At 40.6% G+C, this 17,099-nt stretch overlaps 1 pseudogene; it reads right to left on the bottom strand.

Moving 5' to 3' along the window:
- Positions 1 to 1,862: 1,862 nt before the first annotated feature.
- Positions 1,863 to 16,296, bottom strand: LOC134646395 (lactase/phlorizin hydrolase-like; annotated as a pseudogene).
- Positions 16,297 to 17,099: the final 803 nt, after the last annotated feature.

Genomic DNA, 17,099 nt, shown 5'->3' with positions numbered 1-17,099 from the left:
CCTGGCCCACGCACCTGTGCTCGTCATCACACCTGTCGCTGATTGCTACAATCAGAAGGGCTTCTTAAGATGGCAGACCTACGCTACTACTGGAACGTTGAGCCACCAGCGTCAGTTATTCTGTGATCAGCAAGTCTGAGTCTGTTAGTTTTCGTGCGACCTCGTACTAATTGGATTTTTCTGTGTGTGTGTAGATCTTCCCTGGACCCGTCCCTCTATCTTTGAGTGAGCGAGAGGAGCGTTGGAAGAAAAGGAGTGGGATCGTTGCTGAGAGAGTGGAGTGTGTTTTCGGACCCTTCCCCTTCCCCTCGGACCCTGGAGCCCCGGACCCCTCTCCCAAACACTTTGTATATATTGTCACCTGGTGAAATCACTGTAAATAAACGCACTGCCAGTTTTTCCAAAGGTCTCCTGGTCTGCACCTGAGACCGTCTACAAAACCGTGTCAGGTTCAACATGCTGCATTTAGAGATGCTCTTCTGCATACCTTGATTGTGATGAGTGGTTATTTGAGTTACTGTTGCCTTTGAAACAGTTTGGTCATTCACCTCTGACCTCTGGTATCAACAAAGGTTTTTGGCCCAGAGAGGTGCTGCTCATTCTCTGTAAACCCAAGGGACAGTTGCCATTTAAGAAATTCTAAGTAGATCAGCGGATTCTGAAATATTCAAACCAGGCAGCTGAACAGGTGTATCTAGTCATGTGAGTGGTGAGTGTGTTTTATATATTTTATAAAACACACTCACATTATAATGTCTCTGGGAATTGGTGGTAAAATATATTTTATATTGCTTTGTTAGTCTCAGGTGAGTAAAGCACAAATCATCAATACAAAACACTCTAAACTTGTTTTGTTTTGTATAAAACATGTGACTTCTCCACAGTGACCTATAGTGGGACTGTGATTTCTACAGAACATAGCAACTCCAGTTTAAATCACAGCTTCTGAGATTAGCAGTGAGAAGCAACATAAAAAATAGGGTTTTCTATTTTAATTTTGGAAATGTTTTTGAGAGAGTGAAAGTAATCTTTAATCTAAAAATATAAATCTATATATTTATACCCACACTCTATACCCATACCCCATACTGGTGCTCAGGTTGTTGCACTCTAGTTATAGTATTATTTATTGTATTGTCTTATTACTTGTCATTTCTGCTTGTTAAAAAAAACAAACAAACAAAAAACACAAACTTAACTATTTATTTATAACTTTAAAAAAAATAATTCTGTTTCTTCATTATTTTTGTTTCTTTGCACTCCGGGACCGTGTGTACATAATTTCATTCCATCTCATGTTAACATGTGATGAGAATGACAAATAAAGCTCCTTGAATCCTTGAAAATGATTTTAACTGAACACCAGATTCTTCAGAGTTTTTATGAACATTAAGTCACAGTACATAGTTAGTCCACTCAGTCTGAAATTGGTCCTATTTGCATACAATAGACCAAAACTAAAAATGAAGCTAAACTCTGATGCATATTGATATTTGTTAAAGCTTCTGTCACTCTGGTAAATATTAACATAATGATACCTTTATGTCGCCCATTTCCCCCTTTCAGTTCTGGCCTTGGCTGTAGAGTTTTTGGTCTTTTGGGGTTTTTTTCCTATCCCCCGACAGACATGGCTGGAGGATAGGAAATGGAGAAAGAAAGAGGATGGAAAGAGAGAAGAGAAACAGATCTGCTAGAGGGTGTAGGGAGCCATGGCCCTGTCCCCCAGGGCATGAAGCAGGCATGGAGGAGATCCAGGCACAAGACATCCAGAAGCCGCAGAGTGCGACAGCCCAAGGAGGACCATTGGAGGGGCAGCCGTGCCACCCTCCTGGGAAGAGCTGAGAAGAGCCCCAGACGAGGGGTCACCCAGCAGCCACGGAGCAGAAGCCAAAGGGGGCTGCAGTGACGTGCCCGCTGGCTCTGCCGGCACCCAGCTGCGCCAGAGTGAACCGAGCTGCAGGCCCAGGGGCCTGAGGGCCCCCCAGCCCCTGGAAGGGGCCAGAGCAAGCCATGGGCGCCAGGCCCCGCCAAGCAGCCACCGGGAGTGAGCCAGTACATACCTGAGCGCCCAGCCCCAGACACCTAGAACCACCAACGCACCGACGCCTGGGGGCATCAGCCATGGGCAGGGAGTGTGGTGAGGGCTGTAGAGTTCTGACTGAAGCTGGAAAACAAATACAAGTCCAAACCTTAGCAGTACAGTACCCTGACACTTACTCTCATCAGGTCTCTTTAACAAGAACAATTTAAAGTGCGTTACTCTGCTCCTTGTTTATGAAACACTGCTCTACTTTGAAGACCGCTGAAGTCAAATGTATTGAAGTAAAAAACTGAAAAGATTTAAGAGATTTAAGAGGCCACTGGATTTATAGCTAAATAACAAATGTTTGAACACAGTCTTAGACTTTCATTAACAAATGAATCAACCTACAACACTGATCATTATTTAGCTTAAATACCGCACATGGCATTGTTGACCAGCACAGGACATGATGGATATATTGTTTTGATTCACAGTGTAATTTTGATTACTTCAAGGTAACAGTATCAGCATCAAAAATTGTTTATCACTGTACAAAAAAGTGGAGAAAAAAAATAAGAAGACGAAGAAGGTACTTGCATTTAACAACAATCATGACATAATTCACTGGATTTTTTTTACAGTGTTTTATTTGATATATTTGATTATCTGATAAACATATACAAAAACATTATTCAAATTTGAGGCGTATGTTACATCCTGTACTATAACCTTAAAATTGTTTTTCTTATTACATAAATTACTTTTATCTTTTTTGAGTACAGGATAAAATGACACTTTTAATCATTTTGGTGGATTCTCAAATCTTCATGTTGCAGCAGTGGTCAAGCAAATTATAATGTACAAGGATTTAATAACTAAGTCATGAGAAACTTACAATTTTCTATGTCTGATGAGCCCATTAGTATTTTTCAGTCTTTAAGGGCCTGCAATCAAATGCTGTTTACGGGGGCCTACACTGCACATCAGCTTATTAGCAGTTACAGTTTTTACTCCATTTTGATACTGTCCACATGTTCACTTTTCTTGGACTTTTTTTTTTCATTTTAAAGAAGAAAACAGAAACACGAATCACTCCTACTACTGCAACAATCAGTAGAGCAAATGTGGTGTAAAGTCCAGTCTCAGCATCATCGGCGGAGAGATCCAGACCAAGGAATTTCACACTTTGACTGGTGTTTCAGCTGTTTGCGAAGTTTTTGCTGCAGAAGAGGCACAGTAAAAACAATACTGTCATATTAGTTGTGAAGATTTGCAGATAGTAACTAACCTGCTTTTCAGCAGGTAAGTTAGTTATTTATTTGAACATTTAATTTAAAGGGCTATCATTCAAAGTAGGCATCTGAGCAAATATTTCATTCTTTTACCTCCAGACTCTGGGTTCAGGCACACATGTCTGATTCAGGGTCAGGGAATCCGTTGCACTTTATGACTTTGGTGTAGAAGTTTACAGAGCTCTTAGGCACTCGAGGAAGATTAGGGTCTGTGCGATTAACGTAGAACAGACCAAATCTCTGTGAAAAGCCAGAAGCCCACTCTAGGTTGTCCAACAGTGACCACGCTGTGTAACCACGCACATCCACACCATCAAGCAAGTAAGCTGTGAAGAGAAAATAAGTACCTTCATATGCTTGAAATTCAGAGTCTATTTTAAAGCATCCGTATTACACACAAAACATGATTATGTTATTTTCCTCTCCAGGACATTCCTGGCCTTAGTTTTTTTTATAAAGAGAAGTTTTTGATACCTTTCAACACCTGGTTAATGTACTGTTCATAGTAGTAGATCCTGTGAACATCATTTAGATCAATAGGTCCCTGCTCTGAAACTCCATTCTCAGTGACGATAATTGGTGGATTTCCATATTCATTTTTGATGAAGTTCAGCAATCTGCGGATGCCAAATGGTGTGACCTTTAGCCAGACGGAGGCTGAATCCAACCAAGTGGGATCAGTAACTGTCGCCGCACCGCTGCAGAGGGCAAAATTTGGTAAGGTACAGAATAAAGAAGCAAAGCTGTTCAGAAGAATTAGTTCTAGAAATCAGTTGTTTTTCAAATGTTTACTTCTTACATGTCTGCCTCAAGGCTTGCAGTATTTCCATGGTCCACAGGAAATGCCAGGGCAGATGTGTACTGGTTCAATCCAAAGAAGTCATGAGTGCCCTTAATTCTCTTAATCTCCTCTGGAGTGAACTCAGGCAACCTGGAGAAATTTAAGTGAAACCAAACTTAATTATTATACTATAGAGCTACTTAGAAAATCACAGACAAACTTTTAAAGATTTAATAATAGGGTCTTGGTGGATGCTCAATCATCCAGATAAGGAAATCCCAAAAAGTTGATTCTGTTCATCTGGAAGTAGTGTTTTCAGTGAAAAAAGTTTTGTGAACAGAATTAGCTTTTTGTGATTTAATAATAGCCTTCAATAATACCGAGACTGTGGTAGACCAGCAGCTAGACTTCGTTCTCGTATTCTTGTCTTCATAATTTCACTGTAGTCACCATTAAATATGGGATGGGAAAACCAGCCAAGAGTGAACTGCACAAAAAGAAACATAATAGTCATTTGAAACTAACTGCTATTAATTTCTTTTGTCACATCTGAGAAGAATTGGGGTACCTCCACCACACGTCTTGCAGCATCATAGTCCTCCTGTCTGTAGGGATTTCTGGGTTCAGACCAGTCAGAGCTGATTGTGATGGAGATTATGCCGTTCTGTTTGGCCCTGTACTTGTCATTGTAGAGATGCCAGGCTTCAGCATGAGCTTTAATCAGGTTGTGACCAACAATGTAGGGCAGAGTGTCTGGTCCTGAACTGATTCCTGGAGACAAACAAAGACACATTAGCTGCCTATATGCTTTGTTTTGTTTTTTTTTTGTTGTTGTTGTTGTTGTTGTTTTGGGGAGGGCGGGGGGGTTGTCACTATGGTTTAGAAATGTGAAGAACTGCTGTACAGATTACAGCTTATTTCAAAATAGTCAGATATTCACCTTGACCACAATTTAACATTTTGTCCTTAACAATATATCACTGCATAGCATTAATAGAACTTACATAATAACAGTGCAGTATTAGATGCAAAGCATTACTTAAACCAGTGGTTCATAAAGTGTGTGTGTGTGTGTGTGTGTGTAGGGGGGAAAATGTATTGATAATATTCTTACACAATAAGAACAAAACAAAACAACTACACATAAAATAATTACACCATAAAGATGGTTTATTTTTCTACCTCCACACGTACACCGGTATTTCTGAAAACAGAGATTTTCTGTTTTTGTTAATAAAAAATCCCGTCCATACGTGGAGTTTTTCAAAAATATCTCAGTCCACATGTAAACACAAAAAACAAAGTCAAACGCTGTCAAGAAAATGGAAATCCTAGCCATGTAGAAATGTTGGCCAATCAGAAGTCTAGAAGCCTGGGCGGGAAAGAATAAAACCTTCTGAATTTTTTTTTTTTTTTCTGAAAAGGCAGCTAATTTTGTGTTGTTTTTCAAGTGCCTTCATCATTTCAAATGAAATGATTTCTAACTAAAGACAGTATTTTGGATTTTGTCTAACTGGCTGCCTCTGCCAGAATTTATTCAATAAAGAAAAAAATTGAAAATTTAACATTAGTCTGAGTGATTCACAGCACTGTGAAATATGGCTGGTGTTGACTCACAACTTAGGAATGGACAAAGTGCATACAGCATACATAAATTTAATTTTAAAAAATTTAATTAAATAGACAATAACTGTGTTTTAATATGTAAGCATGTAAAACTGCACATAATAAGATTAACAGCAACAGTATTTTGTCTCTTTTCGCCATTGTAGAAATTCATGTCATGTAAACAATAATGTGGCGCAGAGCATGACGTCAAAAAAGCGTGACTAAATCTCATTTTTCCTCGTCCACACGTAAACGCAAAAACGGACCTTTTAAAAATCTCCACCCTGGCAGGAGTTTTTAAGAATATACGTTTTCAGTGACCCAAATAAGCTGTGTTTTCAAAAATACCAGTGTAGGTGTGGACATGGCGTAAAAGAGGTAGTAGTTTATTTTATTGCTACCTGTAATTTATTTGTTTACATTTATTTGTTTAATTCTTCACAAACAGTTTGAGGTGTGAAATAAACCGCAATGGAATTTGAAAACAAAATATGGGTGTGTGTGGTTGGAGCATGTGTTTGTGCCGGGAGGGGGCCTAGAAAAAAAAATTGGAAACCACTGGCCCAAACCATACCTGGGGCAAAGTCTCCAAAGCCATATCCATTGCGGGCTATAACAAGTGGCTCATTAAAGGTGATCCAAATTTTCACCTTGTCACCAAGACGGTCAAACATGAGATCAGCATAGTCCCTGAAAAGCTTAACAAAGCTGTCACTCAAAAAGCCTCCATAATCCTCTATAGCTTGTGGTAGATCCCAGTGGTACAGAGTAACCTGAAAGGAAAGGAAAGGAAAGGAAAGGAAAGGAAAGGAAAGGAAAATTGGCTGTACTTGCTGACTTGATCTACTTTCCATGTATATTTTCTGTTTGCCAGAAAGGAATTATACATACCTGTGGCTGGATATTTGCAGCATGCAGTGCGTCCAAAAGTCTTTGGTAGTACTTGATTCCAGCCTCATTAATGTTATTGATGGTGCCATCAGGTAGGACTCTCGGCCAGGATAAGGAGAAACGATAATGGCTTACTTTCAGCTGCTTTAATATCGCAACATCCTCTTCTATTTTATTGTAACTGTCACAGGCTATGTCCCCATTGTCATCATTTAATATTTTGGAAGGACTGTGAGTGAACTTGTCCCAGATGCTTAGACCTTTTCCATCTGCCCTCCATCCTCCTTCAATCTGGACACAGTAAATGCAAAACAATAATTTAAAGAGATGAAAACATGGGAAGCAGCACAGGATTCAAATCATTCCTTAACTGAGTAAAAGTAAAATTGCAGTAAAAGTGTAAGTTACTTGGTAGGATGCTGAAGCAGTACTCCACATGAAATCCTCACGGAAGTGACCATAAAGCATCTTCTCATCATCTGGCAAGGGGAAACCATTATCCTTTATGATGTTGTAATAGTAATGAGCTGAGTACTTTGGTGTTCTTGGACGATCTGGGTTTGTGAAGTCCACGTGGTGCAGACCAAATAGAAATTTGTACCCATACAGCCACTCAAAAGAATCCATAAAAGCTGTTGCTGTGTATCCTTGCAACCGCACACCATCAACGTCATAGGCTGTAATGTAACCAAGCGTGCAAACACACACACACACAAAGTAAATGAACAACCAGTCATAGCAGTTGTGGAAAATGTTGAATAGCTTCTGAAATATTCTTATATTACTGCACCTTTGAGAGCCTCATCGATATAGGTCTTATAAAACATTACTCTTTCAAAGTCATCCCATTCTACTGCTGCTCCATTCTCAGTAATGTAAATCTCTGGATCACCATACTCCTCCTTGATCCAGTTGAGGAGTCTCCTCAAGCCCCAGGCCACAGCTTTTTGGTTAGGAATGGCTGTAGTTGGTGAATCAGGTTCCTCTGCTTCTCTCATGTCTCGGTCCGATTCATAGGAGTAAGGCTGAAGCGCAGCTGTAAAATAGCTCACTACCCTTGTAGTGTAATGATTTACACAGAATACGTCAGCAGTTCCCTTGATGGAGTTCTTTTCTTCTTCAGTAAAGGAAGGAAGTCTTGACTGTGGAAGACCTTGGATTTCACTTTTGTTCCCAACTTGCCACTTCAGTGCATCAGGATAGTCACCATTCTTAAAAATAGGATGTGCAAACCATCCCAGTTGGAACTGCATCGCCCGGTCAGCAGTCACCACTTCACGGACTATGTTGACATCAGCAGGTTCAAACCAATCAGCGTTGAGGGCAATGGAGATTAGACCACCCTGAGACTGGCGATATTTGTCATCATATGTATGGTAGGCCTTGGCATGAGCTTTAATGAGGTTGTGTGCAACTATGTATGGTCTATATCCTGGGTCCACAACATTTGGTGGCATATTTCCAAGTCCATATCCAGACCATGCAATTGTCTGAGGCTGGTTAATGGTTATCCAGAATTTCACTCTGTCACCAAAAGTAGCAAAGCAGAAGTCGCAATAGTCATTAAAAATGTCAATCATCTCTGCATTTTCCCAGCCACTGACCTTTTGCAAAGCTTCAGGAAGGTCCCAGTGGTACAGTGTTACCATGGGTTCGATATTGTACTCTATAAGACCATCAATGAGTCTGTTGTAGTAGTCAACGCCTTTCTGGTTGAGGGACTTACGTGTGCCATCAGGAAAGATCCTGGACCAGGACAAAGAGAATCTGTATGACTTCACCCTCAGAGCCCGCAGCATGTAGAGATCTTCATTAAGTCTGTTGTAACTGTCACAGGCTACATTGCCATTTGCTTTATCAGGAATACTGTCAGTTGTCTGCGTGAATGTATCCCATATACTAGGACCTTTGCCATCAGCATTCCAGCCACCTTCAATTTGGTAGGCCGAAGAAGAAATTCCCCAACTGAAGCCTTCAGGAAAAGTGCCATAATGGTACATTTGTCTATCAAAGTTTGACTGTGAAGAGAATTTCTCCCAAACTACCTTTGCCTGAGATGGAACTTCTGAGGGTGGTAAGGCAGCTAAACGTCGAGTTAATGGCCTTTCTGCAGCTTTAAACTTCTTACTTTTTTGTGAACTGAAACCGTTTTGCTCGATAATCTCAGCGTACAAATATGCAGATTGCTTTGGGGTCCTTGGTCTGGATCCCACTTCAAAGTTGACATAGTGAAGACCAAATCTTTGGCTGTAGCCTTGGTTTGCCTCAAATCCATCCATGAGTGACTGCACTGTGAATCGCTGCACATCCACTCCATCTGTGAGTGTTGCTACAAAATGAACACGAAAACAAGATTAGTGTCAGAATTATTTTGACTCTCTCTAAAAAAGTGCCTTCAAATTGGGGAAATCCCCAACACTAACCTTTCAGGGCCTCATTGATGTAACTTCTCATGTAGTCCGTTCTGCTGGTGTCAGTGAGACTGTCAACACTGTAATCTGTTGGCATCCCATTTCCTGTTATGTATATAGGCACTTTGTTAACATTCAGGTATTCTGTTGAAATGTAGTTTAGGAGCCTTCTAAGTCCCCAAGGAACAGGATAGATCCAGTCAGAAGCTGTGGAACTCCATGTGGGGTCCACAGTTGCATGGAAGTCACCAACACCGTCGGGACCAGGGGTGCACCCACCATTACTGTTGCTGACCAGCCGAGAAGTATAGTGATTTAAACCAAAAAAGTCAGCAGTACCAAGTATCCTCTGGCTCTCTGTGGGAGTGAAAACTGGGAGCTTTGCTGGTACAGAGTCAGGGCATGCTTTTTTCTTCTGTTCCACCTGATCTTTGAGTATTGCAGGATAATCTCCGTCTACAAATATGGGATGTGCAAACCAACCCAGCATAAACTGCAGGTAACGGTCTGCAGCTGCTACGTCTTCAGGTTTGGCAGGGTCACTGGGTTCAGCCCAGTCAGAGTTCAAGGCAATGCCCACTTTTCCTCCTTGTGTTTTCCTGTAATTGTCATTATAGACATGCCAGGCCTCAGCATGGGACTTGAGAATATTGTGAGTGACCTGATAATGTAAAATCAAATATTAAATGCATGAGTGCAATAATTACACTTGTAATAAAGTGATTAATTATAGTATTCTAATAACATCACTCTCACCTGATAGGAAGATTCCACATAGTCCTTTACTCCTGGGGCATGCACACCAGTACCATACCCGGCATGGCTCACTACCCAGGGACTATTGAATGTGTTCCAGATCTTGACTCTGTCTCCAAACCTGGAGAAGCAGAAGTCTGCATAGTCTTTGAAGGCCTCTACAATGGAAGCATTGGTCCATCCACCATAATTCTGGAGTGCTTGAGGCAGATCCCAGTGGTACAGAGTGACAATGGGTTGTATGCCAGATGCAATGAGAGCATTTATCAGCTGGTCATAGTATTGAGCTCCTTTTTCTGATTGGCTCTGTCGGTACCCTGTGGGGAAAATACGGGCCCAAGAGATGGAAAACTGGTAGGTGTTGACCTGAAGACCTCGCAGAAGGTAGACATCATAATCTACCTTACGGTAACTGTCGCAAGCTAGGTCAGCTGTCTGATCTGCAAAGGCCAAGCCCTCATGACCAAACCGGTCCCAAATAGTCTCTCCTTTCCCGCCTTCTGACCAGCCACCTTCAACTTTAAAGGATACGCTGGAGGTGGCCCACTGGAAGCCAGAGGGGAATGATTCCTGAAGGAAAAGATCTCGTTCTGCTGTGGTCTGGGACTTAAATTTATCCCACACAGTCTGATAACTGTTTCTTAACCCTGTCATCCTGGTGTGGTGTGAAATGCCAGGACTTTTGGAAAGAGAGAGACATGAAAAATATAAGCAAATTTTTAATCAATAAGAAAAAGAAAAATAACAGAATTCCAGTACATATAAATCAGAAAATGAACTCTTACTTGACAAGAGCATCTTCCGTGTCCAGCTTGCCTAACATGTCCTTCATGTCACACCCCACAATATTCAGGCCATTGTCCATCAAGACTGTGTTGTGTTCAAGAAATATGAATTGTTTTAAGTTCAGTTCTGATATAGTTCTAATATATGTTATTGTAACAATATGTATTCACTATTACTGAAAAACATCGTAAGTGTGTGCTAAGTCTATAGGTGCCCTATATAACATCACTGGCCCATAACAAGAAGATTTCATGACATGATAACACTCCCAAGATCTAGAACTTTATCTTAATGCATTCTGTTTGGTTAACAACACCAGAGGATTTGCCCAGATGTTGTGGCCTTTCTTTTTTTTTTTTTCTTTATTCTGCCATGCCGTAATATCTTCAGATAGCAGTTTTTAAAAGCCAGTTTTTTGAAAGGATGTACACTGTACACAATAATAAGTGGTATTATAGTCACAGAAATAATTATCTGGTTTATTAGGTACCATGAGTACGTATTTCACAACACGAATCTCTACTACAACAGCTATCGGAAAGTAGTATTACATATACAGCTGCACATTCATAAAATGAGGTATTGTTGTCGTTTCTGTTATGGGAAATGATTATTAATATCTTAAATTTGCAAAGTCAAAAAGCTGTAATAAAAATGTACCATTCAGGAAATCTCCAAGAAGCTGGTAATCATTGGGAGAACAATCATGAGCACTCATCTTGTAAATCAGGATAGGCAAGTTCCTGCTCAAAATCTACAACATAAAATGAAACATATGTAGCTTTGCTCTATCAACAAAATGTTAAATGCAACGTATAAAAAAAATCTTATAATGCTTATTGTACCTGTAAGTTCCTCAGTTCATTTTCAAACTCTGAAGAGATGGCACAGTTGTAGTCAATGTGCACTGACAAGAAATCCATCTGTTCCAAACAGGAGATACACAACATCAGGTTGTCACACATCATTCTGAGATGGGACTTTTTTGAACCATTACTTCATCATTTTTTAGAAATTTTAAGGTGATTAAGGTGACTTATTCTTTGTTTTCATTGCCATCATTTAAATAAATTAAATGTCACGGTTCAGGGTCAGTATGACCCAGCATTTTGAGTTTCTTGTGTTTTGGTAATATTTTGTAGTATGGTTTATGTTCTGATTCACTGGTAGTCTTAGTTATGCTGTTCTGAGTGTCCTGTATTCCTTATTTAACTCCTTGTTTGGATTCTCTCTTGAGTCTTGTTTATTTGTTAGGTTCTCTGTGTATTTTATATTTCCTAGCCCAGTATTATTATACTCTTGACTTATTCTGTATTTGTAGTCTTGGTCTTGCCTCTGTTAGGTCTGTTGGGTTTCCACGTCATAGTGTCTAGTCTGCGTGTTTGTGAACTGTCTCATGTTTCCTGTTTTACTTTGACAGTCCCTTGTCTAGGGATGCACCGATACCGATACTGGTATCGGGTATCGGGGCCGATACTGTAAAATGTGTGTGTACTCGTACTCGTAAAAGTTAACCGATACCATGAACCGATACTAATGTAGCCCGGATGGGAATACTCATAATTCCCATGGACTTAAACGCCACGGTAACATAAGGTGTTCACAGTTGATGTTATGTGATGTAACTCTACCCTAAATGTAATTTGCCCTGTAATATGTCACAAGGTAAATACAGGTAATTAGAGCAATCAAACTGTTATGTTAATCATAAAAGTATTATTTTATGGTATGTAACTCTGAAGGGAGTTAAAATATTTTTCAGAGTTCTCATTTTCTGGAGGCCCGTGAAGGTAGCATAAAACGGGACCTGTGTATCTGTTGCAATGGAGGAGGAGAAGAGAACGGCATGGAGAGATGCACGAGGTTAGCTGAACCAAAGTGAGAGACTCAGCTAGTTTTACTGAGGTTAACCAGCACAAAAGAGTGTGTGACTAGAAAGCTAACCGTGTGAGAGCTTCACAACAGAGTGTGGGTGAAGTGACTTTTTGTTTCAATGGTCGCACCACCGTGGAAAACTGTGTTTCCAGCTACGACCGCCGAGGCTAAAGGCTAGCCCGGACTGCTTGGCTTCGCCAAGGAGGCAGCCGCTATGGACTGTCGGAGAGCTGGACAGTGACTGGCTAATGTGCTGTAGCAGAGACAGCATCGGGTCCGCAGGGAGTGGATTTAGTGTGGGACTGGTGAACGGCGATCTACCGGGCAACGGAACTGTAAGTCAGACTTTTGTGCTCTTACTGGGGAGAAGATGATTTTTCTCCATCGTCCGGCGTGAGCAGCAAACAGGCCTGCAACAAGTGTGAGTGTGTGGAGCCCATGTGTGAATATTGTGTGTTTAGTGGATTTATATAACGTGTTTTGGAGTGTATATTAGTGAGTCACTTACCAAAAGGTGATAACATAAGTTGGGTTGTTTAATATAATTTGAAAGGGAATTATTTCATTTATACAGTGTATTTCATTTGGTTAAGGAATTGTAATATCATTTGAGTTTAAAAAAGGGATGTGTTGTACAGTATTTGTCTCTGCCCTTACGTTCAGTAAACGTTTCGTTTGGGTTAAAGAGTTGTCTGGGGTCGTTTCTTTACTACTGGTTAAGTTTAACTTGTGTGTGGTAGAAGTATCGGTTTTTGTACTCGGTATCGGCAAGTACTCAGATCCAAGTATCGGTATCGGATCGGTTTGAAAAAATTGGTATCGTTGCATCCCTACCCTTGTCTCATGTCAGTGTTTCTACTTTTGCTTCCCCTTGGTCGCATCATGTTTGCAGACAAGACACAGCTGTGCTCTCCTCCTGTGTCTCATTCCTTCGTTATCCTTCAGTGTATTTAAGCCCTGTGTTTCTCTCTGTCAGTGTTGTGTTGTACTGTCACCGTGCTGTGTGGTTTTTCCCCTCTGTGTTCTTGAGGAAATTCTAATTCCCAGTCCTGGATTCTTTTCTGAGTTTGTGTTTCTTAGTTTCTAGATTCAAGTGTGTCCAGTTTATTTCTAGTTTGAGGTTTCGGTTTGTTTTTTGTGAAGTTTACTTTTTATGGAAAGTCTCCCAGATATAAACGCTGCTTTAAGTTCAATCTGTCTCGTGAGTCTTGAAATTGGGTCCTACATCCTGCCTACCACACAGCACTCAACATGACATAGAAAACCAAATCAGTCATATTCTAAACAAAACAAAAACAAAAAGTATATAATTATATGACCAATCCATATAAAATCCATATAACAACAGTCAGTTCCAGATTATGAGAAAATGATTAAAATTTCCTTTGGGAATGATTAACCTCAGGTATGTTAGTGCTGCTGTTCTTGTCACTAGAGTGTGTGGTGTAAAGAGTTGTTGAATGCCTTCAACAAAACCAAAATAAAAATAATAAAATATGTTTAAAAAAATCGGATCAAATAATTATTTAAATGGTTTGAAATAATTTTATAACAAGGGAACAATCCTCTACAAGACGCAACCACCCGCAAAAACAGCCAATTAACGTGCACGTTAATTGGCTGCAATTATGCGGGGCTGCAATTGGCTGTGGCAGGCGTTGCCTGCGGTACTGTGCAGGGAAGGTGAACACACCTGCAAGGTAATCATGCCCCGCCAACTTAAATATGGGACTGGGTCCTGACTGGGGTGTGTTGGTGATGTGCATTGCATAATAAAATGTACAGAACACAACTGGCTCTGCTTTGCATGTTCACACTGGTGCCGAAACCCAGGACGGGAGGCACGGCAGACCCAGGACTGCGCCAGCAGAGAGAGGAGCTGGTGCAAATGGTGGCCGAGCTGGCAGCCACGCAGCGGGAGCAGCCGGTGGTGTGGCGCCGCCGGCGGGAAGAGCTGCAGAGCCAGACAGAGCGTTACCTGCAGAGAATAAAGAATCTGGCGGCGCTGATCCAGTCCTGGCCGACTTCGCAGCCACCCCCACCGGCATCACTCGAATGCATGGGAGTGACCAACGGCCGGACGGTTCCGGCACCCATGTCGGCTCACCCACCTGCTCAGCCCGAGCCGGAGGTGTGTGTGTGTGTGTGTGTGTGTGTGTGTGTGTGTGTGTGTGTGTGTGTGTGTGTGTGTGTGTGCGCAGCAACCGGTGAAATCAAGCTGATTAAAATGCCACTGGGTCTGCTGTGTATGTTTACAGTGGCATAAACTTTAAATATTCAGTTTTAAAAAGGAAATAATGTTTTGTCATGAGACAAATGTAAGATTTCATTGTTTGGCCACAGTAAAAATCGCCTGTGTGATACATGCAAGCCTTTTAATGTGGACTGATTCATTTACAAACTTTATGTTATCAGAGAATGGTAAACGTCATGTAAGCGAACATCTGTGGGGACGTTCATTGGAATAATGATACTAAGCAGATTAACAAATTCCCCAGTGAATTGCTTAAAAAGCTGAATTTGAGGTTTGTAATATTTTGGAGAGATTTAAAAACATGCTTTAAGTGCAAGAAAATCATTAAATATCTTGCATCCAAAGGAAATTTGCATGGTTACTTACATGATTAAACTTCTGCAAGAAGTAGTACATTACTGGCAAAAATTAACAAAACGTATTTCCTTTAAAGGGGATATTTGTCACTTCTGAGGCCATGGCATTTTGTTTCTGATATATTTGGTGAATAAATAACTGGAGCTTATCATAAATATAAAATATTTCATTGCCGATTATCAAAATAATATCAACAACCGAAAACATTATTAGGATCCTAAATAAAAATCATGCAAGGAGGTGAAATTCTGACTATACATATATTAGTGTTTAAAAGATATGTATAGATAAAAGAAAAGAAAAAACTTACACTTGTTGAAGCTTTAATGTGGGAGAGAGAAGCCACATCTTTAGTTCTCAGTCCCAGTGACAGACGTCTGCCTGTAAATATGCAAGCATGAAAGGCACTTTTACTATTGGGAACAGCTGAACATGTGCTGAATGATTTCATCAACCTTAGTTGGTTATAAAATATGATTTATTTTTACAGGTGATTTCTCAAGACACTTGCCTATAAACAATACCTTAAGTAAACTCAATCCTCAGAGAAATAAGAAAAAGTATTTACAAGAGAATAATTCTGAAAGCATAAATTTAGTGACGTTACTTTTGTCTTTAATCTTCACTTTTTCCTGTTAATTTGACTCACCCTTGTCAGGAAAGTGTTGATGGTACATCTGGTAAATGTTCTTGTTGAGTTGAAGGATGTTCTGCAGAAAACTGGGAGCATGTGCAGGCTGCCCGTCATGCCAAACACCATCCAGTGTCACCCATGAGTGTGCAAGTGCTGCAAACTCTTGGAAGGCAAACTCTGCATACTGCTGAAACATCTGTGCCAGCTCCTGGCTCTCCCAGCCTCCATACCTTGATTGCAGAGACTCTGGAACTGTCCATCCATGAAGGATGATCAGAGGCTGAAGACCTGCTTCCAGCAGCTGTTTCAGCAGGGTCTGGTAACATCTAACCACAGCCTGCTGGGGCTGGCTGGGGTGGCCTGTAGGAAGAAGTTGAGCCCATGACAGCGGTACTTTGAAGTGGGTCACCCCTCTGCTCTGCAGGTACTCAAAGTACTGCTTAGAGCCAGGAGGAACGGGATGACTGCAGTCAAAGGCATCATTTGTGCTTCTGTCTGAGCTTCTGACCACCTGCTTTGTCAGAGGCCCTGCAAGAAGCATGAAGTCCTCCCTTCCATTCACCTCACTGCTCTGACAACTACAGAGACAAAAAATGTACAGACAAAAGACCCACAACAACTTCTTCATTGTGGCTCAAAAACAGAACAACTGATATTTTTCGAGTGTAGCCGAGCTATTTAACAGCAATATTTTTCCTTTTTATTGCATTGTTACATAATTATTATTATTGGCACCACATCTAGTTATCACAAGTGTTTTATTGTAGCTTTGAGATATAGCCAGATAGACTCTGGACTCTAGAGATAACAACTTCCCCATCTTCTGTTCTTGAGCTCTGATATACTTTTTATTGCTATAGAATCATATCTTAGTCATTAATTTTACTACTGCTATCCTAGGTGCTTAATTTTAGTCTTTTAACTCTTTTATTTACTTTTGACTTCTGTTGGTTTTATGTTTAACATAGTTAACATCTTACTGTCTCTGTGTTGCAGAGGTGTTGAAAGGTTTGTGTTGTTATAATTATTACCACTCTTATTATTGTTATTATCTGAGAAGCCTTTTTATTGTGCAACAAGGTATCAAAATGATTTATTTGATACAAGTTTAGTTTTAACATGTATTTATTTACTTTTTATCAATAGTAATCATCTAGAATTCATATATAAATTCCCCTCTTAGTGAATACCTCAATCAGTACAAATCTAAGATGATGAGTAGCAAGAAGAGGAACTATTATGGAAGGACAGTCCTCTGGACTGAAAGACAGCACAGAGGCACTAATGATGGCAGCACAGAAACAAAGACCTAAGCACAAGATCCATAGAGGCTGGGGACTACCACACCAGGCAAGACCCCAAGTACAGGCTATGTAAAGATGATGCTGAGACGATCCAGCACATAACAGCAGGGTGCAAGAGTCCGGGCAT

This window comes from Pelmatolapia mariae, linkage group LG16_19 (genome assembly GCF_036321145.2).
Source record: "Pelmatolapia mariae isolate MD_Pm_ZW linkage group LG16_19, Pm_UMD_F_2, whole genome shotgun sequence".
NCBI classification, from domain to species: domain Eukaryota; kingdom Metazoa; phylum Chordata; class Actinopteri; order Cichliformes; family Cichlidae; genus Pelmatolapia; species Pelmatolapia mariae.
This window is presented reverse-complemented; position numbering and strand designations above follow the sequence as displayed.